This window comes from Cloeon dipterum, chromosome 1, assembly GCF_949628265.1.
Source record: "Cloeon dipterum chromosome 1, ieCloDipt1.1, whole genome shotgun sequence".
NCBI lineage: Eukaryota > Metazoa > Arthropoda > Insecta > Ephemeroptera > Baetidae > Cloeon > Cloeon dipterum.
In genome coordinates, this window is record NC_088786.1 from 8065358 (window position 1) to 8091168 (window position 25811).

The 25811-nt window shown below is 38.8% G+C and overlaps 1 protein-coding gene across 5 annotated transcripts in view; it reads right to left on the bottom strand.

The window, feature by feature from the left end:
* Positions 1 to 25811, bottom strand: part of LOC135948211 (somatostatin receptor type 2-like) — a 110456-nt gene that overhangs the window by 50639 nt on the left and 34006 nt on the right. For all 5 annotated transcript variants that reach the window (XM_065497357.1, XM_065497358.1, XM_065497355.1 and 2 more), the window contains one exon: positions 8890 to 8930. The gene's annotated coding sequence lies outside the window, so the exon portion shown is untranslated. The remainder of the gene's footprint in view (positions 1 to 8889; positions 8931 to 25811) is intronic.

Here is a 25811-nt window from a genome sequence, read left to right on the forward strand (position 1 = left end):
GAGTAATCTATTTTTGAATTATTTCAAGATGGAGTACGAGTCCGGAATTTCGTGGTCAAAAATATAAATTTTGTACTGCAATCTGTTTAAACTGATGATATTTATATAATTTCCGTCGGGACTGTAGTGAACAGCCTGAAACTAGTGAGGCATAGCAAAGACAAAACTTTTTTGTTTAAAACAAGGCATATTCATGATTTTTCGTCTTGCACGAAAATGAAGGAGATGGCTATTTTGAAAACGTTACGTGTTGTTCCAGGAAAGGGCGTGACAAGTATAATATAATCCGTGGATTTTTCAAAACAAAAACATTTTAAAACCCTCGAATATTCAGGAGGTTAGAGACATCTGGAAACAAAGCCGAGACAAATAATAAAAATAGATTGTGTAAATGTTTCACTGCAGTTTGATTTCCATTGAGAGCACGAATGTTTTTATAGCCAGATGCCAGCCCATAAACGTTTCAAAAGATGTAAACTCTGAAAGTATTACTATTGCGCTAACCTTTCGAATCGAATTGACATTTTAACAGGGCAATAAAAAGCGCTGTTGAATATTTGAGCGAGCCAAAGTGGCTTTTTGCGGTTGGCCAGTCCTCTCGTGGATTGGACCCATTATCCACGGAATATAAACTGCATCTGCACGCGACGAGATAGCGAATGTATTTTTTCATCTGAACGGAGAAAACTGCAAGGGTCAAGGGCCGCCGGCTCTCTGCGACTGCGATACAAACAGATGCAGCTCACGTCTCGCCGGCGCGATAATTGCGAAACTTGAGCGTCGCTGCAGACGACGTGCTTTGCGCAGATGATTTTGCCAACAAAGAAAGGCAGAAGGTCGCTTACACTTGGCGTTTTCTCGCTTCGTTAATTAAGTAGATACGGCTGGGAGATGATACTCTTTTTTCCCTTATGTTTCTTCCGCTGAAAGAGAAGTATCTATCTTTTTTTTCTTGTAGGAAACCCTTGCAAAAAGAAATACAAGATTCTTTTAAACAGAGTTTTTCAGATTTGAAACGAAAGGGTGCGAGGGGTATTCCATGCAAAATTATATTAAATTGAAAGGTATCTTCTAGGTTTATTATTTCAAATTTTAACCAAATTCTTTCAAAAGCCACAGAAGTTAAATTGGTAATTCTTATAGCGTTTAGAATTATTTAATTTATGGAGCCAGTTTATGTGATGCAAGATTTTTTAAAGATTTATGACACTCTAAATAAAATAATCATCAGATCAAATGCCCTGGTAGCTACCATCTTGCCTGTTTGGCTGGTTTAAATTTGATTTGGAGGGTTTGAACTTGATTTAAAGTATTCTACTCTAGTATGACTATTTTACACGAGTAAATTTCGGGTACATGGTAAATTTGATTTTACTGGTTAATAATTTGCAAATCAATCAAAAAATTTGTAATTTTTAATTCGATTATTTATTTTCGTTCAAATTATTCCACATTATTTGAAAAGAAGTTGTTTTTAGTGCTACGTTTGATTAAATTTTTATCCCTTTTTGGAGATTCTTGCTTCCCAATTCCCCCACAGTGGATTTTAATGAGGCAACAGTGGAAATTAAAACGGTATTGCACGAGGTTAAGAGAGGATGGAAGTGAAATTTTATTGTACGCATGTGGAGGCACTATTGGAGTACGAATTCGGCTTTATTGCCGTGCAGGAAGGGGAGGCAAGCTAGGCGCCGTTAGAAGCAGTTTATTGCTCGCGTTCCTCCGCTCATTCAAACTCACTTTTTCTTCTATGTTGTAATTCCACGAGGCCGTTTGAGGCTAATTAAGCGATTAAAAGTGGTCTCGCGCGCCGCAGAACGACGAGCAATTCCTCCTCGTTCCGTCGGCTCTTTCTCCCGCCCTAGGCTCGTTCACTCTCGCTCCACCGGTCGGTGCAAATTATGATTTCGCGCTCAGCCAGGTTCGCCGCAGCACGTCCTTTCTCCCTCGTCGTGTCGCGCATCCGATGCGCGGAATCGAGGTCAAGGCCGCACTGCCGGCGAACGAGATTGAAAAGCTAAACACGAGTTGCCAAGTGAGTTCCATGCCAACCTTGGATCAAATCCAACAAGCTGTTAAATACTCGAGTCACAGCCATTTTTTCTTTCTCTTTTCCCCTTCTCACAGTGGAAAATTATTGCGGATTTAGACATTTCTTTGTTCTGGAGGGAAATTCCAGCTAGATATTCAACCAGCAGTTTCTTACTTATTTTGCATACACTTAATGCTGGATTTTTTATTCAAAAAGTTTGAAAAAGACTTAAATATGCAGAAAATTAAAGAACGTTGTCAAACTATCTCAAAATTAAATCACTGTTTACAGAATCATCCCAATTTATATTTAATTAAATACATATATCAAGTATATTTTTTGCGATCAGAAATAAGTCATAAGAAAATTTGGAAAATTCCCTAAGGTTCTTTGATTAATAAAGAGCTTGGGATAGCGAAAACATTATACACATATGACATCAAAATTGCCATGATTAAACTAAATTTTTAAGATGAGACAGCTATTTACAATATGTTGCTTTGTTGGCTATTCTTTTGCCCAATTTCTCAAAAGTTGAAATACTTTTCTATTATTTTACGGTGGATTTCAATTTCTCTCGTCGCAAACCATCCAATGGCGTGTGAATTATGAGGGTAAATTTCCCACAGTAGATAGTGCTCACCACTTCGTTATCGTGCAAACAGTTTTATTTAAAAAAACAACAATATTGTTATAAAAAATAATATGGTATGCAGAAAAGATAGTAAAATATAATATAAATTTAAAACATTAAACACTTTGTCAATATTTTACTATCAATGATTCTTTCGAAGTAAGGTGAATCGCGAACTTTCAACCTCTACGAAAGTGTTATGCACGCATCAGCTCTAGTTTTTTGAGTGGTCACAAAAGTTTTGCCCGCCGCGATTGATGGAGAACACGCTAACGTCACTTAGCGGAAAAAGGGATAAACCAAGCAGACAAACATTAAGTGGTCTGTTGGCTGCTCCAGCCGGTCGATGCAGTTTGTCTCTCTTTACGACGACTTGCAGAGAGAGAGAGATCGTTCACCTAGTGACGCGCGCGCACCGCCAACGCCACTCTCCGGCTCCGTCGAGTGCATTACGGCTTTTTCTGCCGCGTAATAAAGTAAAATTGGCGTGTCCTAGCTCTAGCTCCAAGAGTGTGCGCGACCGGAGCTCAACGGCACACAACCAAGGAAAACTGAGCCACACAAGTTCTGAGAAGAAAAATCACTTCTCTTTAAGTGAAGTTGTACAATGAGTTCCTTTCTTTGCCTAGTTTTTATTGATGAAATTTCTAGCTAATGGCTTTTTACTTGCACAGGCTTTCCATGGCATCAACTCGAGAGCAGAAGCCATAAAATAATTGCTACAACTATCAATCTAGATGGTAGGTACGTGGAAATCTATTTTCTCCTTCACGATTGTGTTTGATTTTGATTAATATTTTCTTAAACAATACTAACGACACTTTTAAATCTTTTCTTTGGCAATAAGAATTCTATTTAATAACAAATGTGCACATACACTGTATGATTTTAGTCGATCAATTCATTTTTTTAAATACAAATTTTTCATGTATTTAAAAATAAAAATGAATTTAAAAAATCCACAAGATTCGTAAGGTAATAATCCCAAAGGATTATGCAAACCTGCAATATCCATTACTAAAATACAATGGATCAACCATAAAAGGATTATTCATCTAGAATGCAATTATGAAACATGGATAACAGCTGGAGAATGCCAGCAGTTACTATTCAGCTATCCAAAACAAAAAACAAGTTGCAATTTCGCACGCCAAAAATAGAATTAAAAAACACTTATTTTGGAAACGTTATTGATATTCACAGATATCATTTGTAGCAAATAATGGTTGAAATTCATTATGAAATCTATAGAAGAAATAAATAGCCAGCAATTTACGTTCGTCTGATAAAACCATTATTCAATTTGTTACTAACAATAACGAGTCTCGAGATTTATATTAATTTGGCATTTAGTTTAAAAAATGTCTTTCTCTTTTAGTTTTGAAAAAAGGGACGGGTGATAATTCGGAAGAAGTTTTTGTATAATTTAAAATATTTTAAGCCCAGAGGAACTATGCTAAAAATTTTATAATCAAAGTTGAAGCAATGGGGTTGAAAAGGGATGAGGGTAAGCACCCCCTAAACATTTAGGCTAGTTAATGGAGGTTGAGACGAGTCTAACGGTGGGTGGTTTTGGCAATTCTGATGGTTAGAACCCGAGATTTGGAGGTGCAAAGAACCCGAAAATCAAAAATGTCATGATTTTCACCAGTCTGGAATTTTCAGCCTGGGTGTTTGTGAACTCTTACAACGAGAGGTACCATTGTGAGGTAGCTGGTGCACAAAAAGGTCAGGGTAATTATAAAAAATTATCATTTTAGACTCTTGACGTCACGTTGGCTCTTGTAACAAATCTTGAGGTCCAAAAGGAGCCTACTGGTCTTTAATGAAAATAACATGACGGCCTGAGAGAGCCAGGAAAACAGAGGATGATGAAAATGCTGGCCGAAGGGCAAAGCAAAGAGCAAGGCAGTGGAAATAATAAGAGCTCGTGTCTGATCGCCTCAGAGAAATGAGCTTCACCGGCTCAAATTTATTCAATTAACTTGGCCTCTCGAGGTCTCCAGTCCGTGGCACTCGGGTTTCGACCCTTATTTCCAGGTGGAAAAATACGACCAGGGGGAGGCTCGGGGGTGGACATGGATGCAAACAAGATATTACGCGCCGTAGTGGAGCCAACACGGTTACGGGCACACGCATAAAAATGCCGTGCGTTCTGCCTTTTTTATGGAGTCGTTCTCGCCCCGACCATAACTGTGATTACACCATTCCGTTGTTGCACCAATAGGCGCCTGCATGCCCGCTCCGAGATTTCGCTCGATAACTGATCGCGCGGCTCGCATTTCACGATCGGTAATAATCGTTTAGCGTGGGCAGACTTCATTTGGAAAACATACATATTTTTTCAATATGCTGGTTTTTTCTCAAACGAATTATTACATATGTATATTTCAAAAGTGAACGGTTTTTTACGGAGAAGAGCTAATGGAAATTTTTGGCTCATTTCGAAATGATTGAATTAATCAAACCAGTTAAAGCAATGAGGGTTTCATGCTTGTTTTTTATTCTGTAAGAATCTCATATTTATCCTCGTTTCCGAATTAAAAAAAAAAGAATTAATTTCGTCAAACCCGATCGCTTGAACAAAAAATCTAAGGTCGTTGTTAAGGTTAAAGAACATTATGGATGATTTTCTGAAACTTTTTTTTTTTTTTAATTTTGAAACAATCAGATATTAATAAATCTTGAAAAGCCCTTGAAATGATTTTATGTCAACATGTTTTCGACTTATAAGACAACAGTGCAGCAAGATTTGGTTGTCTAGCCTTAAATTAAGTATTGATTTCAGTGCATGGAAGGTGGATGATAAATATTTAATGTTTCGGAAGAAAAAAATGAGTTTGGAAATGTCAATTCTATAGTACATCTGATTTAAAAAGTTAATAATTAACAATAAATCTTTTTTGGCGCAGAAATCAAATAAAAAAATGCGAAAAATGCTGAAATGACTCTGATGTTTTTAGGTTTTTACTGAAAATTCGTTCCATGCTATTATCAGAAGTGTATTTTTACTATTTAAAAGCTGGCTAATACTACTTAAATGTGCGTTGGTTTAAAGTCATTCACCGCATCAAGAGCGCAAGAAGAACGATTCAAATAATAAAATTAATAAATGCGAGACTTCATACCAAGAATCGTTTATGTCAGTGGCCAGACATCCGTAAGAGATGATAGCACAATAAATAGGATCCGGTGTTTCCTTTTTATTCAGGAAACGTTCTCTCCGTCTTATTGCGGGAAACGGCGCGGAATGAAGTGGCTGTGCCGCGCCTGCGGCCGCGAGAGGTTATGCAGCGCGTCGAGCACTCGCGTCTCGCCGGTTGCCTGCTTCTTATTTGATTGCGACGAGACGAGATCAGCGCAATTTTTTCCTTCCCTCCTTCTCACGGAAACAACAGTAATCTTGTTAATTGCCGTTGCTCCACTCAGCCGTTTAATGGATTGCGAGACGGGGATGCATTCTAATGGCGGATTTGCATGCGCGGCGAATAAGGAGCTGCAGCCGAGACAAATATATGGAGATGACTGCACTCGGCGCCATTTTTAATAAGAGAGCGGCGTGGAATTTATTCACGTCGTGCCTTTTTCCCTTGTAAAATGCAAAACAGACATTATTCAAATTGGCCTCGACGCTGGAATATGAAATCAGGGTCCTGTGTGCAGCTTGAAAGGTGAAACAACAGCGGTTGCAGCCGACATAAGCCTCTCGTAATGCAGCTCCGATGGAGAAATGGCATTTCTGTTCCACTTTACTCTGCTGTCCACCACAACTTGTTTAAATGAATATGTATATTTTTCACAAAGTTCTGCCATTTTGAAAACATCATTGCTGTGGAGATAAAAAAAAGATACCGCGACATTCTGTATGTCAACGTCAATATCAGTTTTTTGCTGCGTCAGGTATATTGAACCAGACGGAGGAAATATTTCAATCAGAAGCCTTACTAACTAACACATTATGGCTTTGGGAGGAATGATAATGCTACCCTCGTCCAAGAAGATATTTTCTAGGTGACAATGAACAACATTTTGCATTTTTGGCTATGGCAAATGTAGTTCCTTAAATTTTTTATCTTAGGCATACAAATCAATCAGGGCTAAGCAACAGTTAAAATTTAAAATTAATTTGTAGAGTAATTAAACGGTTTGTTTAAGTTTTTTGCTTGATTTCGAATCATCTCGTCGCGATCTATCCAAGTTCTGAGGTGAATTTCCGCAATTTTCAAATGGAGCGTGGATTTTCAATTGGGAGAATATGATAAACTTTTAAGATTTTTTTACAATTTTCTGACAAGTTCAAACGGCAACCTAAACACACATTCAGGTAATTTTTTTCAGGACATATTGAATAAACATAAAAATATTTTTCAGAATTTGTTAGTAAAAGTCTTTATTATTCTAAATTTAAAAAAAAAAAATCTGGGTAAAAACTGCAATTTGATGAATTCTAATTTTGATTGAGACTGTAGGAATTCTTGCTGGTTTATTCAAGATTAAAATTGCGAGCATGATTATAGAATCTGGCTCTATGACACCGAAATTCCAACAGTTCCAAACCTCAGCTGTAAATGTACGAAGTTAAACCACACGTGGAATATTTTTTAATAGTGGTTTACCTGCACAGTGCACAACTAATAGTTCAAAACCACGGAACAAACACAAAACCACTGAATAATAGCTCATGGTTATTGAGAGGAAATTCTATTTTCTGAGCCTTGGAATTTTTCTGTTTTAATTTAATCGATGCGTTAAAACACTTTTTTAACCAATCTAATCAGTCTAAAATTGAATAATTCGGTACACAGCAGTCTGAAATTCACAGCACTGCAAATTAAAACTTGGATTTTGTAGGAGGGCCTCAATAGAAGTAGTCTCTGACTAATTGAGGTGCAGTTAAAATACTCTATAAAAATATGAAAATTATTAATATGTTATATGCATCAATACTATTTAGCCAGGAATGAATCTCTAGTAATGATTTCTCAATTTTTGTATAATCTTTGACCAGACTTATATCCTTAAAGCCCATTCTTTTATCGCCAGCAAATCGTGGGTGCTGGGCAAGTTAACCGTTTGCAAAGAGGCTGGAGAGAAGCGCGTTTTTTACGACACCACCGCCGCTTTTTATCTCCCGCCTTACTTTGTCGTCCGTGCGAAGCAACACGCGTCGGCCGCCACAAGAACAAGAAGTTTGAAAGCTTCACCTGCCTTTCCAACCCCCTCCCTGCCTCCCCCATTCACCATCCCACCCGCTTCTGCGGCGATATCCTAATTCGTGTCGTGATGGGCGTCATAAAATTTATGTTACGTCGCGGCCGAGCCATAAACCTTATCATTTATCATGCATAAAACGCGCGCGCCGGACACTAAAATTCGGTTCCTCTTCTTTCCACCCCCTCATCCCTCCCCAACCCTCTCCACCCCGCATCGCGAGAGCTAGGGGCGATTAGCTTATAGAGGCAGCGGCGTTTTGATCGCGCTAATTTGCCAAATGGCAGTCGGCGGGTGACAAACGAGGCCGCCCCCGCCGCCTCCGCCACCCCTGCCACCTCGACCGGCGACCGTTTCGCGCCTTTTATCCAGATTAAACCGCCCAGCGCGGCGACGAGGTGCAGCTTCAAAGAGCCGCTGGATTAATTAAAAAGCGGTGCGCGCCAGGCAGACAAGTGTGAATGCCATTTTCAGCCGACTGACTCGCTGCCCTGCTAGCGAGGCTTTCTTTGCCGCGCTGCAAAACGCACTTGGCACCAGCATTCTAACGCTCTGTTTCGCAATTTCTCTCGCGACGTGTCAAGCAGAAAATCTTCTTTGTAGTGGAGACCACTGATTTAAATTTAATTTTCTGTTCTACTTATCACAATTCATCTTATCCAGATATAAAATTGCACGTGATAAGCCTTTTTTTAATTTATTAAGTTACTTCGTATTGGAAAGAATGATTTCAAACCAGTTTTGGTTTGATAAGGAAGGATATTTTGATAAGGAAAATCAAAGATGCTATTCACTTGAGGCCTTAAAAAAATTACTATCCATTTTTATATCTACCGTTGGATGTTGCAGAAATTAATGCATTTAAGAAATATAATTAGCAAAATTATGTATTCAAATTTTCAGTAATTTTGTGAAAAATATAAATTCTCTTATTCCATGTATTGATTGAAGTTGATCGGCTTTTATTGAAAATTTAAGAAGGATCAATAAAATTCTTCGCTTTTGTACTCACGCTGTTTAGGTCCCGCAGGCTTCGGATCAGCAGTGCTCAACCTTCAAACAAAATTGATTCAACTATTAGCTATTGGCTCATAATTAATGAAGAGAAAAACAATTTTAAGAAAAACGCTAGGCGCACAACACTGAAATTTTTACAATTTCAATTTTAAAAATAAACAACACACAAATGAGAATAAATTTGTGCAATTCATTTAACGAAATTTTGCAATTACAAACATTATTCTATTTGGTTGTTTCTAAAAATAATTTAATTTTTAGCGTTAGCATTGCAGAAGATAAGGAGGTATTAAAATTTACTGTGTACGTGATTTGGATTATACTGATTAATCAGGTTTTGAATGTCAGGTCTGAATGAAAAATGTATTTTATTATAACGCAACTCCCGAGACAAACAGGAGTGGATGGAGCAAAAAGTCTGTGAACGGCTGCAGTCAATGGACTCAGCTGGGAGGCGACGAAGAGCGGCACTAGTCGTAAATCGCACGCAAAGGCTCGTCCAGAGAAAAAGGAGCAAAGGAGAACGAGCAGAGGCAAAGGGATCAGACAATCGCCTCATTTCAGCCTCGCCGATGAACCTGCAGAGTCGCTGTTGTCTTTTTCGCCTGCACGATTCGTTTCTTTCCCTTTTAAGAAAATTTACGGCGCTCCTTTTCTCGGCCGGAGACGCCACGCTTTTTGTATTCTTAATTAAAGCTTGGATTTACGACGGCATTATTCTCGTTGCCGGCGGTGTCGTCCTCGGCTAACCCGTTTCCAGTTGCCATTTTGCCGCAGAAAAAGACTCCAATCTCCTCTTTCTAATTTTTGTCCTACCATTTTTATATAAAGAAACGAGTCTCGCGCGTCTCGTTTATTTATTTGGGCAGCTTTATCAAAAGGGACGCGCGCGCTGCATTATATACAATTTTGGATTATCCATCGCGCTCACTCTCGGGTTATTTCCACAGCTCTGAATAAATAGTGGAACGACTTTTGGCACCCGCAGCCCATTTGATGGGCACTCGATGTGATTTTGATAGGTTCACAACTAAAAATGGCCGCCGCTACACAAAGAGCCTGTTTATTTCAGCTGGCTGAAATAATTAAACGCAGCGCTCAAACTTTTTAAAGCGAGAGAGTCGTGGTTTGAAAAATGGCTGCACAGAGCAGGAAACCTAAGTTGCTAATTAAACGGAAAGTTTGTCTTTGAAAGCGGTTGCCTGCTCGCCTACTCCGCATTACTTTTCCTCGTTCCACCTTCATTAATCCACTTCTCTCGCGCCCTTTCCATCTCCCGACCGCTGCAGGCGTACAAAAATGCATGAATGGATGTTCCACATCTGACAGCACGGCTTTTTGAAAGATGAATCCACGCATATCAGTTTTATAAATAGAGGGGCCTCTCTGGAGCCTCCGGCATTTTTTGATAAGAGTTAATTCAAAAACTCGCTCGAAAAATGCGAGTTTTATCAAAACCTAAAGTTTGTCCCTATTCTATATACAAACGCTATCTTTTATTTTTAGGATTTCATCAGATGTCTTGAGATTCAAAAAAATAGAAGATATTTTGATTCAGTTTAAAAATCGGGAGACTGCGAATGATACGATCACTCGAATGGACTGAAGATGGAATCAAACCCTATGTTTTCAATTTTTTCCGTTTTTATTTTTATTTGACTATATTGTTCAAAACACTGCGCCGTCACCTCTTGGGCTGTACTCCTAACGCAACAGTAATTCAGAAAACCTATTCAAATATGGCCGCTCCCAGAGGTCAGGACTCGGAATCCCTAGGTTAGAAACAAAACTCGAATTTCTTTCACCTGCTGCAAGAAATGGACAACACTCAATTCGACAGTGAAAACATAATAGGTGTTTGTTAATTGAGCAATGCACAATATCTCGATCATTGCAAGAGCACTATCCTGGTGGCAGATTCATAAACATTCAACCATTTGATTTAGCTGCCACAATTTTTAATCAAGATTCCGTAATCCGTTAACTTTGTTCTCACAATGACAATTATTTGCTGTCTGCGCGGAGCTTAAAATAATCCATGAGTGAAAGTATAATGGAATCAGTCTGTCTCTGGAAATTGATGATGCATAATTCAAAAGCCACTCTGAATGGAATGACAATGGATTCTCTAATTTTAGCTTCCTGAAACCTACAACAAACTGGAGAGAGAGAGAGAGAGAGAGAGAGAGAGAGAGAGAGAGAGAGAGAGAGAGAGAGAGAGAGAGAGAGAGAGAGAGAGAGAGAGAGAGAGAGAGAGAGAGAGAGAGAGAGAGAGAGAGAGAATTTCGGCACAGTAACTAAGAGCTTCATAATTTGAAAACAATTCTCTCTTTGCAATGAAATCCCATTTAGCAGTATCGCCTCGCAGCGGCAGTAAAGAGCTAGTTAATGGGATTACTAGATGAATTCAAAACACTGCTCTCAGACTTTGTTTAGACAAATGGAGATTTGAAAGCAGCAGCAGGGCCTCAATGCTGGGGGGCTTACAACTTTCGGCAATTAGTCCGCACTTTGCAGCCAGCCGCGAAGTCCGACTGTGCGAGTAGCGAGAGTCCTTTTCCCATTTAGATCCCTTTCCCGGTGGACCAATTATAGGGGACACATTTCACGCATCGTACCCGCCGCAATTCAATTAAGGCTGGAGCTCAACCCCTTTGTCACTCCTTTAAACCTGTAACTGGGAAAGTGTAACCGAGTTACTTCGCCAACTTTTAAGTGCCTGTTTCCGAATATTGTCAAGAGTGGTTTCAAATTTCTGAACTAGGTTGTCTTTCGCACTAGTTTATTTTTAAAAATATCCTCAGACTTGAGTATTTTTTCGACCTATATACCTCCTAACCTTGAACGTATCCGATTTCTGTGCATTTTCTCGTACCTTTGGAAAAAATTATGATAAAATTTCATATATTTACGTATATAAAATGAACAATGTGTGTTAAATGTTGCAAAATAAAAAAAATGTAAATTTGTTCGATAATATTGAGCTATCGAGCCTTGAGGGCTATACTGACGCCAGGATTCAGTTTCATGGTTTTTTTTAACTTCAAGGGTGACCTTCCGAGGGTAACAACAATTAATCGTGCAATTTTGATATTTTCACAATTCGTCTGAGCTAAAAAAATACCGGCTTTCAACCTTTGAACTTCGGTTTCTAAGAAACTGCAGGTTTTTCCATGCTAAAAACATCTAGTATTACACGCTTAGGCAGGGCGATATTTTGTCCTATTATGTGCTTCGAATTTCTTAAGTAATTTATCTACAAATTCAGTCCAATTTGAATGTTTTAAATTGATTTTCAAAATATATAAGTTGTTTGCAATTTAATTGGGCATCGGTTGGCGCAGAGATTGTGGTTCTAAGCTTCGTTGCAATTTAAGGTAATACAATAAATTTATTCGCGAAACCTCGTGATGACGACATTTATAACTACCCAACAAAATATAGAAAAGTCATAATTAAATATGGAAAAATTTTATAATTTATAAAATCTGCACTGGAAATACCCTAGGGTATTCTATCTAAACTTCTAAACTCATTAAATAAACGAAAAAGTTATATCTTCACCGACTTTATCAAATTTTAGCACTCGATTTTCTTTAACTTATTGTGAAAATCTGCAAAAACAAACTGCACGAGTGTAGATTTTGCTTAGCTTGCAACTGGTAGCCGTGCGCGTGGCAATTTTCCAGCACAAAGTGTCAATATTTGCGGTTTTGAGAGAGCGCCTGCAGGCCTCACCTTCACACCAGGGCCTCTCCCCAACCGGGAAAAGGAGCTGGAAAAACAGCGGTTTTTATCGTAATTGCGGCGGGTGGGCGGATCAGCCTCTCGCCACGCACGCAGCCCAACACGCGACCGCACTTTCAGACCGAAAAAGAATAAGTGTATATTTAGGCTATCGAGGCGAAACACGCTGCTTCAATCGGAGAGAGCGATCGCCGATCTCGAGCAAAACACGGCACGTATATCAAGAGGAAGGTAACAATTTGTAACTGAAACGGTCTATCTTATAAATAGCCCGAATGAAATGGAAGGTAGTTCTTTTGCTGTAATGATGTTGGAAAATGATTGGCCTCTCGCAGGGCTAAAATAAAACAGGTGAAAATTTTATATTTAAAGCGGATTGACACACATTTAATATTGAAAATGATTTGACTTGTTTTTGGCTGCAGCAAGCAGTCAATGGAGAATAAATTATCCCTCCAATATTCAAATGATAACTTTAATTAAGAAAGTCCGTTTTCTATTTGATTTAGAATGAAACCACATTTTCACAGCCAAAGTTTAAATTTTAAGACAGAATTTTCACCGAAATGAGTGACTCTAGGGTTTTGGATTTCATTTAGACCATTAATAATAGATTTTGGTCCCAATTTTGACGATTTTTACCGTGTTGGCAACAAACATATCTCGGTGTTTTGCAGTCTGAATCCTCTTTAAAGAAAACTACACATGAAACGAGTCTCTTTGAGGTGAGTTTTCAGGCCAATGAAACAGTTGGGCATGAACTGCAAACACACGGGGCTGCTGAGATGACACGATTTTCGCCCTCAACTCACTCACTCTTACTTCAGGAAAAGTGCTTGCTCACTTTTCTGTCTCCGCGGCTGCTCTGGTGGGCGGAAACTCGTCAAAAAGTTGTTCCTCCGTCATCGCGCGGCACATCCTGCGCGGCGGCGCTTCTTGTTAATCTTTCTCGGCTGACGCGCGTGTTGATATTGTTTTGTTGTTTTTGCCCGCTGTTGGCCCGCGGCGACCCCGAATTGCGGCCCTAACAACATATTCCAGCGGCTTCCTGCCGTGTTTTTCTCAGCCGTCGACGCAGCAAACACGCTGCATTATGTTTACAGGCCGACAGCTGAAAATTAGGAAAAAGCAGCCTCGAGGCAGGAGAGAGCAGTTCCGAATTCACAGCAAAATATGTGATGAAACGTGCCTGGCATAAATATCAACGGCTCTTCAAGCTTTATTTACTTCGAAACTCTTGGGGATTTTCCTGGTAGCTTTGCAAGTCAGAATGTTTTTAACAGGTCATCACGTAATCAAAAACAGTTAAATTGCTTGGTAAAATAAATGGTTTGTCCACGTTTCTTTTTAAAAACATACATGGGAATGATTTTACACAATTTTCAGTACTAATCACATTTAACTTGGTTTAAATTGGCAATGCAAGCCAAGAGCGTTCAATTTTGATTCAAACGAAGCAAAAAACAACATAAATTTTGTCTAGAATTGCATTTCATCTAGCAATAAACAATGATTTTTTTATGTTTTTGAGTAAGAACATATAAAATGCTGTATATGTAAGATAACCATTTTTTATTTAGCTCTGAACGGTGGGCCAGGAAAATATTTACCCACCATAGGCTGCCGTGTGAGTTTCCTGGAAAATTGGCTCCAAAGTTTGTCCGCCTTTCCAGGTAATGGGCGTTCTATCTGCCTACTGGGAATAAAATTGTGATTTATTTTCTGGAAGGAGAGATTCCGACCAAAGCCACTAACCTTTTGGTAAATAGCAATTTTTATTGCTGCTAGATTCTACAAACAGTTCATTCGATCAAACACCTGTTTGACGATTGGCCAATAATGATCATTGCTGTTTAATTGATTAAGTAATTTTTACAAATCCTTGTTTTTTAGTCCGCAAAAGTATATATTTTTACCAAACATTCAGCCACAACAGTCGTTTTCAGAGATTTTCATCGTACAGAGCATGAAATATTGAAAATTTGAAAGCAAGATCATTAGTTCAAAGCAATAAAGCGTAGATTTTAGAACTCATTTTGATGATTTATAGTTCAATTTTTTTCTATTTTCGTTGATGCTATGCTTCAAAAATGCAGTATATATTATTCAAATTCTGTTTCAGTTTAAGTTGATTCTAAGACGCCACTTTTTATTCAAAATTTTTCGACTCGAAAGTCACAAGAGCTTTAAAATAATAAAAATGTCCCTAAACTATAGCAGCAATAAAGTAGGACTTTCTAACCACCGAAAACTCGTTTAAAAGTACTTATTATTACAAATTATTACATTTCTTTGAGCAAAATCCTACACACATCACAAGACGGAACCACTAAAAAATGCGATAATTCCTCCCCACGCTTGAACTAAGAGGAAGTGGATCTTCGCAAAGACGCTGCTGGAATAAAGATGTTATCAAAGGCGCTTGTTTTCCCGGCGAGAGAGCGAGAGTGCAAAATAAATTTTCGCCGTCGTTGGGAGTGGAAAAACTCATTTCGCGGCTTAACGGCATAATTAATCAGGGTCGGTTTGGCAAAGGTCCCGCGCCTCCGCCGCTGACCCCTCGACGCCTGGAAGAAGGTCAACGTTCGTGAGGGTGCATCTCTCTCAAGCCGGTGCGACGGGGAGGAAGGGCTGGGTGTTGTAATTTATTTTACTTTTCCGCCCGCCAAAGCCCCGGGAGGGCCGTCGTCGCGCGCAAAAATGCCAAACGCCGGCAGCCCTTCTTCTCGCCCTTCCGTCTAACGCATTCTTGGTTCTTGGCCACGGGTCACCCAAAATAAGCTTAGAAAAAGCGTGGAATGCTAAAATTCATGCTTTTGAATTTGAGAATGTTGTTTACAGTTTGTATTGAGTGAATAAATCTATAAGACTATTAATTTTAAATTAAAATTGATGTTAGATTGATCATTTGGGCAAAAAGAAATCGATAAAATTCACATTATACTTCCCTTGCCAGTGGATAAACCTGCTTTTATTTACAATAAGGAATTTATTTTGCGATTCATGAGAAGAAACAAAATAAGAAATGTTGTGGAGCTAGAAATAAATCTGGCAAGCAATATGATAAATTGCTTTTCCAGTGGAGAAATCTTTTAGGGAAGAACATTTTTTGTTCTATTTAAATAAAGCGAGACTGGATTTTTCCGCTCGTCAAGCACGAAAGATTTTGGGCAAGTGGTGAGATGAGGGCTGCCCTGGTTGGTCGGTGCCGTTCGGGCATTTTGCATGGGAAGCGCCTGTTTTGCGTGGCGCACTTTGCCGCTCCGTCGGCTGCAATCGCACACATTCCGCGCACTCGTGGCTGTCTGCGAGGCTGCGCGCGAGGCTCGTGCCGGCCGGCCGGCAAATGTTGTGGATTTCCGCACGCGAGAGCTGCAGAAAAGTGGCGGAACGGGCGGGAGGAAGCGAGCGGGGCGCCCAATTTATCGTCCGAGAGCAGAGAGAGTGACTTTCTCGCTTCGCTGTTTGCCGCCGCAAATCGATGCTTTCGAGACTGACGTGTCGGCTGACTGACTGAGAGAGCCAGGCCCCAGCGACAGACGTAGTTTTCTTTCTTATATTCCTTCATTCTCGACACGAGCGCACTTTTCACCCATTCCGCCTTTCCACTTCGCTCTCTCACTCTCTGCGCAGCCGACAACGCCAGAGTAAATAAATTTTTCACGCCACTTTGATCTCCACCGCTCGTCATTTCAAACAAACAGGCCAAACAGCCCAATTCTCGTTTTATTTTCGGCTCGTAAACACAATCACACAAATCAGAATTTCCGACTTGAAACTGACGTATCTCTTAGTTGGTTTTTGCTGAAGGTAGTAAAAACCAAAGAAAATAAATCATCCTAACTAAACAAAATGGTGTTAATGCAAAATTCTAAAAACAAATTTATTTATGTTAATTTAAATTCTCCAAATATTGGGAAAGATCTAAAATTTCGCAATGTTACTGTTTAAATCTGCACTGAAATTTATGTGTTACTTCTGCCTTAAAATTAGGTCAGGCAAATCTTGGTTTTATGATGTACATTGTTTTAAATTCATTTAATCTTGGAAAAAGGCCGTTGAGAGAATGAATTTGAGTTTCAGCTTAAAAGAAATATTAAAAAAATTCAATTGTTTATGAATTTTTCGTCTTAACTGAAAGTTATTGGATAAATAATATATTTGCTGAATTTTACTTATCCGAATCTACTTTCATGTTTTGTATATATTAGTCTGAATGTGACGTGAGTCGTCTAGAGGGGTGATGCTTTTTATTAATTAAGACTTACTAACCGACACGTATTCCAGTCTGGTCCGCCGGATGGGCGTCGTAACTGAAAATCGGCCTGTTTGTTTTTGGGCCGTGGTAAGTTATTCAGGATGGGAACGTTGCGCCGAGTAGCTGTTTATAGGCTTCGATCGGCCGGTTTGCGGCACCCTTAAGCCGCGGGACACTGACTGAACGTCCCGAAAGAATGGTCGTCTCCTCAAAAAAATCCACCGCTGCCAGACGGGGGCGAGTGCATCTCGGAAATTTAAATAATACAGATTATCTTTGAGTCAAAATTAGTTATTTCTTTCCGTTGGATCTCGAGGATAATCATACGACTCGTTGTTACACAAACTGGGAACTTATTAACATCTTAGGAGAGCAAGCGGTGCCTTCCCCGTTTTTCTTTAAAATGAGAATCTCATTACGAGAAGTTAATTTCAAATGAAAATTTGTATTTAGATTATCCAACATCAAGAGATACATTTTCCCTTCTTTCAGGGCTGCGGAAAACGCGTATAACTGTCAAAAACATTTTTAGTTATTTTTTTCTAAGCTGAAAGAGATTTTTATAATTACTAGAAATGTAAACTTTAAAAATAAGTCAGGTAACTATGCAACGGAATATAAAAAATTGCGATAATATTTCATTTTTTCGATGCAAAAACATATATTTTGCAATTATTTCGCTCGATAATGGAAAAATAAAGTTTGAAAGCAAATAGCTGGGGAAAAACAGGTGTGAAAAGGGAGATATAATGCAAGCTTTGATGACTTGATCGGCTTTTGCAGATTAATAGGGAAAAAATCCACTGAGAGAGGATTGCAGGAATATTTAAACGAGTGGAATATAATATCTGAATCCTTTCATGAAGCGAGTGTGTATCCTCGCGGCGCATTAGATTTTTCACATTCGGAATAACTGCAACCCGCGTGCGTGCTTGTTCGCTAAAGGATATTCGTTTTCAATAAAGCTCTCCCGTTACAAACACACGTACATGTATCTATCTATCTAGTCCGTGAAGCTGCAGCGTCCCATATTTCGCCCTCAGGGGGTGGGTGGGTGGGGTGGGAGGGGCGCAAAGCTCATTGATTCCGCCGCTGGATTTGCGGGGTTTTCGCCCCCAACGAGCCCAAGAGTGAACGACCGGCGCCGCGGCGAGCTCTGCACACCAGTTCTTCCGGAGTATAGACACAAATAACCCACCCCCGAGGGGATGATTCCACCCTGCGTGAGAACTTGCTAATCCTGCATTTAATGCAGCCTTTGAGGGTTGAAAGCAGGGATGATATTTGAATAGCTAGCCTCGAAATTATACACGACGCACCTGATAAACTATGCACGCGCCTTGTTTGTTTGTTGTTGTTGCTCTGTAAGGAAGGAAGGAAGGTCCGTTAATCTTTTCTGCAAACAAATTTGCAATTAGGACCGCGACTGCTGAAGAGTGGAAAGGCGCAAAAGGCTAATTAGTCTTGTGAAGGCAGCCTTAATTATAATAAGGGGGAGTAAAAAAGCAAGGCTAGACGCAGATGCTGCCTAATTAAACTGATTACACCGTGATGAGTGTTCTTTCCTCCACTATTTGACGCAATTGGGTCATTCCAACCGGCAATTATAAGCCATTGCTGATTGTTTTTTTTCTCTCTCTCCTTCAAAACAGAGGAGGTGAGCCTTCATTACTTTAGAGGACATAAAAAGTCGATCTTTACAGGGAAACTGTAACAGCATTTTAGCTTCGGTATTATGGAGTCTATTGAATTTAATGTTTGTGAAACTTAAGAACAATTCATCACTAGATTTTGCAGTAATCAAATCAGAAACGCGTTATTCTAATGTTGGTGGCGAAGAAAATATGGCCACTGCGTGCATAAAAAGTTCACCCCAAGTTAGACTTTGGAGCATGGTCTGTACCGTATTTTTGCAAAGAAGGAGGGGACGCAACATGTTCCACTAGTATGTCCGTGCGTTCTTGTAAGTACCATTTCATTTTAATCATGGGCCCTTAAAGCTCAAATCATATGGTATAAGAAGTGATTATAATTCCAAATTTCCTTGAAATTTAAAATAAATTAAACGTATTATTTGAAACATCACGCCAATAATTGTTCAAAAAGGATCAAACGCATTGTTTAGATTAAGGAGAGTAGAGACTGGGAGACAACAATGGTAAAATTAATACGGCTTTAATGTGTGCATTGTTGGTCCGTTGCTAAGCAACGCGACAGCGGAGCAAGTTTTGAATTGCATATGTATTGCTATCTTCTCTAAATTAGATTACATACATACATGAATTCCCTGTAGATTCTTTAAAGAGCAAAAATGAAAACTATTTTTGATCTTATCACTCTGAGAAGTGATCTATGTATTGAATTATTTATTGTTTGATTAACTTAGCAACAATACGCCTGCATAATGGGCAACAATCCAAATGGAACCTGGTAACAATAAAATTTCAAATTTTAGCCGATTTCCGGAAAACATTTACGATTTCCTCATATTTTTGCTTGATTTCCAATATTCTCGTCACGGATCTATCAAACAGTTTGCGACGTTTGACGAAAATATTTTCCTCGCAAAATAAATAGTGATTTTGAACCAGGAGTGTGTGCTCGCCAATTGGTTATGATTGCAAGCATAAAAATCTGAAAATTTTAGCTCATTCCAATTTTTAGCAAATATTATTGGCTGAAATAAGAATGATTTCAAGACACTTCACTACAGATCAACTTAATTAGTGTTTGGAATCTCAATTTTATAAGTTAACCAAATAAAATTCCTCAATTTTACTCAAACATAATCCAAATTTTCACCAGACCTTTTAATTTGTTATGAAAAAAAATGATTTGTAATCTGTATAGTACAGAAAACGATATTAGCAAAGCCCTGACGTTTCTCATCTCGTATTTCACAACTGCATTATTTCATTGATTAATCGAGTGTTGCGTGACGTGAATTGATTGATTGATGATCGCAAGCTGCGTGGCAGCTTAATTAAGACACACACTCTCGCTGCCGGTTCGTCGTACGATCCGAGTGTCAATTGTGCTGCACCACCGAATCGCAATCTGCGTGAAAAGCACATTCACAGCAGCCGCAGCTCCAGCGTGTGCTGCGCCGTAAATATTTATCAGGGCCGAGCAGGCAAGAGGCTTTTGTTTGGATAGTCTGCACTCCACCGCAACCTGCTCTTTCTCTCACTCCTGCGGCAAACGCAATTATATTTCTGCTCTCGGGAAGCTTTCCGCAGAGTGAAATGCATTCATAAACGAATAATCTGAAATATACGAAGAGAAGCAAAAGAGAACAGGAATATGGTGGAGTGGATATACACGATATGTGCACATTCTGAGCTACTAAATTGACACATTTTGGTCTGAATAAATTATGTCTTTAGCCATGAATGCTCGATAAGTTTGTTTCTTTTTGCTCAGATTATTATTTTAAAGGCCCCCTAATAGTGAAATGTTTTTTTTTGCCATTTTGTAATAATTAAAATATCGGTGGTGATTTTTAAGTAGTATAAACTGCCTGTTTGGAATGATAACAGCCATTATAACGACTCCAAACGGAGCGGAATAATTTATCGGGAGTAAAATCTGCATCGTTTTTCGATGTTTGTACCTAAATAGCCGCTCATTTTTTCAAGCTAAGGGTAATTCCAATCAGCTCTTACAGAGGACAAAGGATGGCATTTATGATATTGGGAAAATATTGTTTTGGAATGAAAATAAGCTACCACATAAAATGCAATATTTTTAATCTGGACTGTTCCCTAGCCTTTATTTAAAACTTAACGCACTTAACGTTATCTTTGCCTTGTCGGTCTGTGCTATTTTGCACATTTCAAACGAATAATTTGCCACTGGTGCCCTAAAAAAATTAGCTGCTTTACCTTGTTTATCTGAATATAGAGAGAAATAATGACAAAATACGTTTTTTTTTTCAAAAATAGGGAATATATCATTTGTAGTTCTTGAAATTCGTTTTTGATGGACCAATTCATGTATTATGGTTACGGATGAGTATTGATTATCCTCTTCCACATAAATTTGTAGTACAATATAGTTGATAAAATCATCCTAAAGGGTATTCTTTTTTAGAATTGATATTGCTGCGCAAAATTTTCTGCTCTGCCGATAGAACAGCACTAAAGTAAGGACGGAAATGTCTGCCAGCGATAAAGCAGTAAAGATATTTGTGTAGCTGCTGGGAGTCATGCATGCGATTTTTTCTATTTGCGCAAAAGTGTGAATTTTGCGCTTTTAATACTATCACTTTCTCACGCGCGTCTTCAATTTTCATTGCGAAAGGGTCTTTTGGTGCATGTTGCGGACGAGCAGCTATGTGGCATTTCTCCACTCAGCGGCAGAAGCAGCAAAGAGGGTAAAAGGGTGCGGCGGCGGCAAGGCCATTCTCGTGAAAATGAAGTGCCACGGCCGTTAGCGTCGAATTATACACATGTGTGTGTGCTGTGCGGTGCGGTGCGGTGCTCAAATCAAATTTGGCCCTCTGCTCGCCCGATTGGTCCGTTTTGCTGCTCGTGCTTTCGTCGCCAGCCGCAGGCACTTCGAACAAAAAGGACGTTCTGCTTCTTTAGGTCAGAGTTCACTTGAATGAATTGCGTTGAAAAGCGAAATTACTTTGGTCAACAATCCAATACTTATTTGATGGGACTCGATCATTCTGATAGAGAAAAGAATTTTTTTGGATCAGAATCGTGTTTTGCCCTCCTGGGTAAAGTCTTAACGAGATGTTTGCCAGATATGCTACCTTTTCTCACATGTTTCATAAAATTTTGGACGGTATTTTTAATAACATGAATGTATTTTGAACTAATGTGAGAATAAACAAACAATTAACTAGATTACTCTCTTTCAAGTGTTAAGCATTTATTTTTTTAATTAATACAAACAGCACATAAATTTAGATATTAAAAATGTCCCTTTTCTTCAAATAATGCTTTAAAAAAAATCGGCATCTAAATTCAAATCTCCGCAGAAAAATCTCAAATATGATTAATCTCACCTGCTATAAAAACACTTCCTGGAACAATTAATTTAATCTCAGAGTCTTTTAGGTTCATTTTTCCAGCGCCAAATGATGCAAAAGTTTGATTAAAGTCGAGTATAAATGTCGGCAAAGACGTCATATTTTGCAGCCTTTTTACCTTAACTTTTAAGCATTTAAAAATGGTATGAAAGAGAAAAGAGTCGTAACTAAAAAGTATAAAGTTACCTCTCATTGTGTCTTATAGAGCTTAAATATATAATTTAACTTTTACGGCTGTTGGGACTTTGTCATTCTGGAAATTCTCAGCGGCATTACACGCATTAGCGTTGAAAGGTGATAGTGCTAGTGCAAAAAAAAGCGCAGCGAGAAAATTGCTTCTTAAGAACTACTCGAAATTCAAGCTGGTTATTACAAACTCGCTTTTTAGACTGAAACGCGAGCTCCTCTTCGTTCCGGTTTTCTCGTTTATAAAACATTTTGAGAGAGGATTGATGATAAACATTTGTTATATTCATGAACATTATTTCTCTCACACGAAGATGCATCTTCCAAATGAAATTATCGTGAGATTGATTTTGAGTCTTACAATAAGTGGGAATTTACAAACAAATTCAGATTGCAAGTAATTTTGAGTACTATAATGTTTTCAAGGCTGATTTGAAATTCTTTCAACGTTAAATGAGCATAGTTGGTACTCATACAGCATAATTTGAACGGAAAATAAAATAAACGTCGAAATACTGAAGTCGAAAAAGAAACGATTTTCCTAGAAAATTCTGCAATAATCGCTTTAAAGCCTATACGACAGCTCTCAAAGTTTGGGTTTTTGGCAATCGAATCTCGTTTTCCGGCTCGACGCCGCTTGCCGGCGAAAAATTAGGCCTGCACGAGCCGCACGAGGGCGAAAAGGAGGAAATCTAGAGGGTGGTTGACGCATTGGGCGCGATTCGTCACGAGCTAGGCGGAAATTCTCTCAGACGCGCGCCGCTCATCTGCTGCGACAGACAGTTGTTACCGCGCGAGAGCAGAGAGGAACATCTCAAGACAAACGCGCCGTTTGATAAGACCTCGCTGCAGATGGATGGGCGGATTAAAACATGCTCCAGGGTTGCCATCCTCGTAATCCCAATTTCATCTCACTTTGCAAACTTTGCTTTTATGAGAAACAACTAGATTTTGGCTATTCTCGTATATTCTAGATCGTTTTTCTAATTTAATTTATAATTGCAGGAAGAAAATATGGAGATGTGCCACACGGGTAAATTAACAAGGGGAAGAATTAAAAAAAAATTGATGAGAATGTGTAGTGTCGAGTCAGCTTGAAAATTTGGGAGCAGTACCTATTTTATTTCTTTTAATACCTCAATTTGTGAAATTTGTAATAAAATATAAATTATCTTCCATAACAAATCGCCATTCATGGACTGACATTTAATTAAAATGATTGAATATTTAATGTATGATTTTCTCAAGGCCGAAAATATATTTACCATTTAAATCAGAAATATTCAATTTATGCTATCTGATAAACGCACATTATCTCTATTATATTGGAATCTCCAATTAAGCAAGTTGTGAAATATTGTAACAAGCAAACGTCAATTATCTGCATTCAGCAGGCACACAAAATAATAAGATTAAATTGCCTGGTAAATTGATGAGGGTGTGCTTCAAAATATAATGTATCGGTGGGTACAGCTTGTAATCCAAAACCTAATTTAATTTCCCAATCAAACGATTCAATTATTGAGAGCACTTAGTTAATGCAGCCGGCTAATTATTCGCTCATGCTTTGCCCACAACAGATCGGCTCCACTTAAGCTTGCAAACGGTAAAAATATGTATCTGTCCATATAAACAGAAAGCTGAATAACGCAACAATGTACAATATACTGTATGTATGATCAGTATATATGGCTTCAATCTGTTGTCCATTAACAATACCAAAATTGAATTATTTTCACTTTGCGTATGCACTCTAAATTGATTTTGTATAGCCAACAAAGTTGACATGTTATCAGTTCTGAATTTCGTTTTTGACATGAATCGGAATTCTGTTCGATTGGAGCACCGGAAATAATAATAAAAATATTCCTAAAACCCTAAAAAGTGTCACTTTCGTCCAATTAGTTTGGATGACAGTAAAAAAACTGAACCTCGTTTAACAACAATGCAAATGACACATGACTGATTCACTATAAACGGACCACATTCGACTAAAATAACATCAATTCGTCCTGGTGCCGTGAAAATTGCGCATAGCTCAACAACCAAACGCAATTTTCCTTGTTGCAAGAATATAGGGCAGCAATCAATTTGACAATGAAAATTTAGGTGTTTGTTGAGCTGTGCGCAATTTTTACGGCGCCATGACGAATTATATTTTTAAAGCGAATTAATGATTTCAACCTTCTCAAATTTAATCTAAGTATGCAACTTCAAAAATTTCGTCTTGAATCTTTGAAACTTGATCGATAAATTGTTAATTAAAATTTTGTCCTATTTGCATTTTTTGTCGTAGCACCGCACACATTGCGTTTTTTAATCTTTGATTGATTTAATGCTTGAAATTATATTTTAGGTTTTTAATATATTTTTTGTACTGATAATTGTATTTTAAGCCCAGACAGTCATGTTTTGACGGCAATTTTTCATTCTCAAGCCTAGAAATTCTATTTTACAATTTCGTTTCTTGGAACAGGATTTAAGTGTAATATCTCAGTTTAATATTTAGCGTTAAAACTAATTAGTTGAATATTTTGTAGTTATTACTTTGGATAAACAAAGATTGTATATCGTCAATATTTGTGTGTTACTTTTTTCATTGCAGAAGAGAGTATTTTGCTTATATATCCAGGCAAAAATTAAAATATTAAACCTAAACGATTTAATATACTGAACCGTTTGTTTTAGAGATAGAGGCCCAAGTCAAGCCTATTGTCTAAGGCTCGTAAAACAGTTTCATTCGAAATTCATTCCTGGTGATGAATGTTTCCTAAAAACAATTCGGGGTGGATGGTAACCCTGCGAAGGGAGGCTGTGGCGGTGATGAATTGGCGCTCGGCTGCTTTGACGGCACACGCGTTCCCGATCCCACTTTCGCGCCACTTGGCCCGCTTTTTGCCCCCTTTTCGACGGCAAACCAAAGCATATAGCGTAAGCTTCTCGTTAGCGAGCAGCAGATCTCTAGTTTTTTGCGGCAAAACTTTCAGAGTATGAAGAATTCGCCGTCTGAGCCCTCGGGGGAAACGGGGGTGGGGTTGAAGGCGCAAAAGCGGCGCGAGAACGCACTGGATTTGTGTCAACCTGGCCGTCTTTCTCAGTTTTATCACTTTGACACTCGGCAGGGCAAACAATTTAGCGCGAGTGCCGCCGGGGGACATGCACACAATGGTGTCTGCGGCAGCTGCACGCACGCCACCGGCAGAACGAGTGCCTCGGGAGCCCAACTCAGTCAGACCTGACGAGACGAAAAGTGTGTACCATACTCTGCAGTCTTGGTTTCGCGAATATATGTTAAGTATGCAAGCGAAAGGGCAGAGTTCAACATGCACACCTTTTCGTAAAGGAATTATTTGGTATCGATTTTATATAGACTCAATTATAATCAAATCAAATTAAACCTTCAGCTAGACACTGGAGATCGAAAACAGGTCTTTTGCTAAGATTTTTTCGGGGTGCCAAGAGTGCTGCTTGTGATGTGTTTCGTTGCTTTTATTCTGGTTGAATTAAAGAATAAAAGCAGAAAATTTCCTCAAAAGTGTTCCAAATGCACGTGCAAGCATTTTATAGCGGTATGCCCGTTTATTGTTTTCAGGAAATCCCACTTGGAAAATAATCACGATGGTAGATATTTTCTCCGCCACATAGCTGATTCTAAACGTCAGGATTGCAAAAACTATACCGTTAA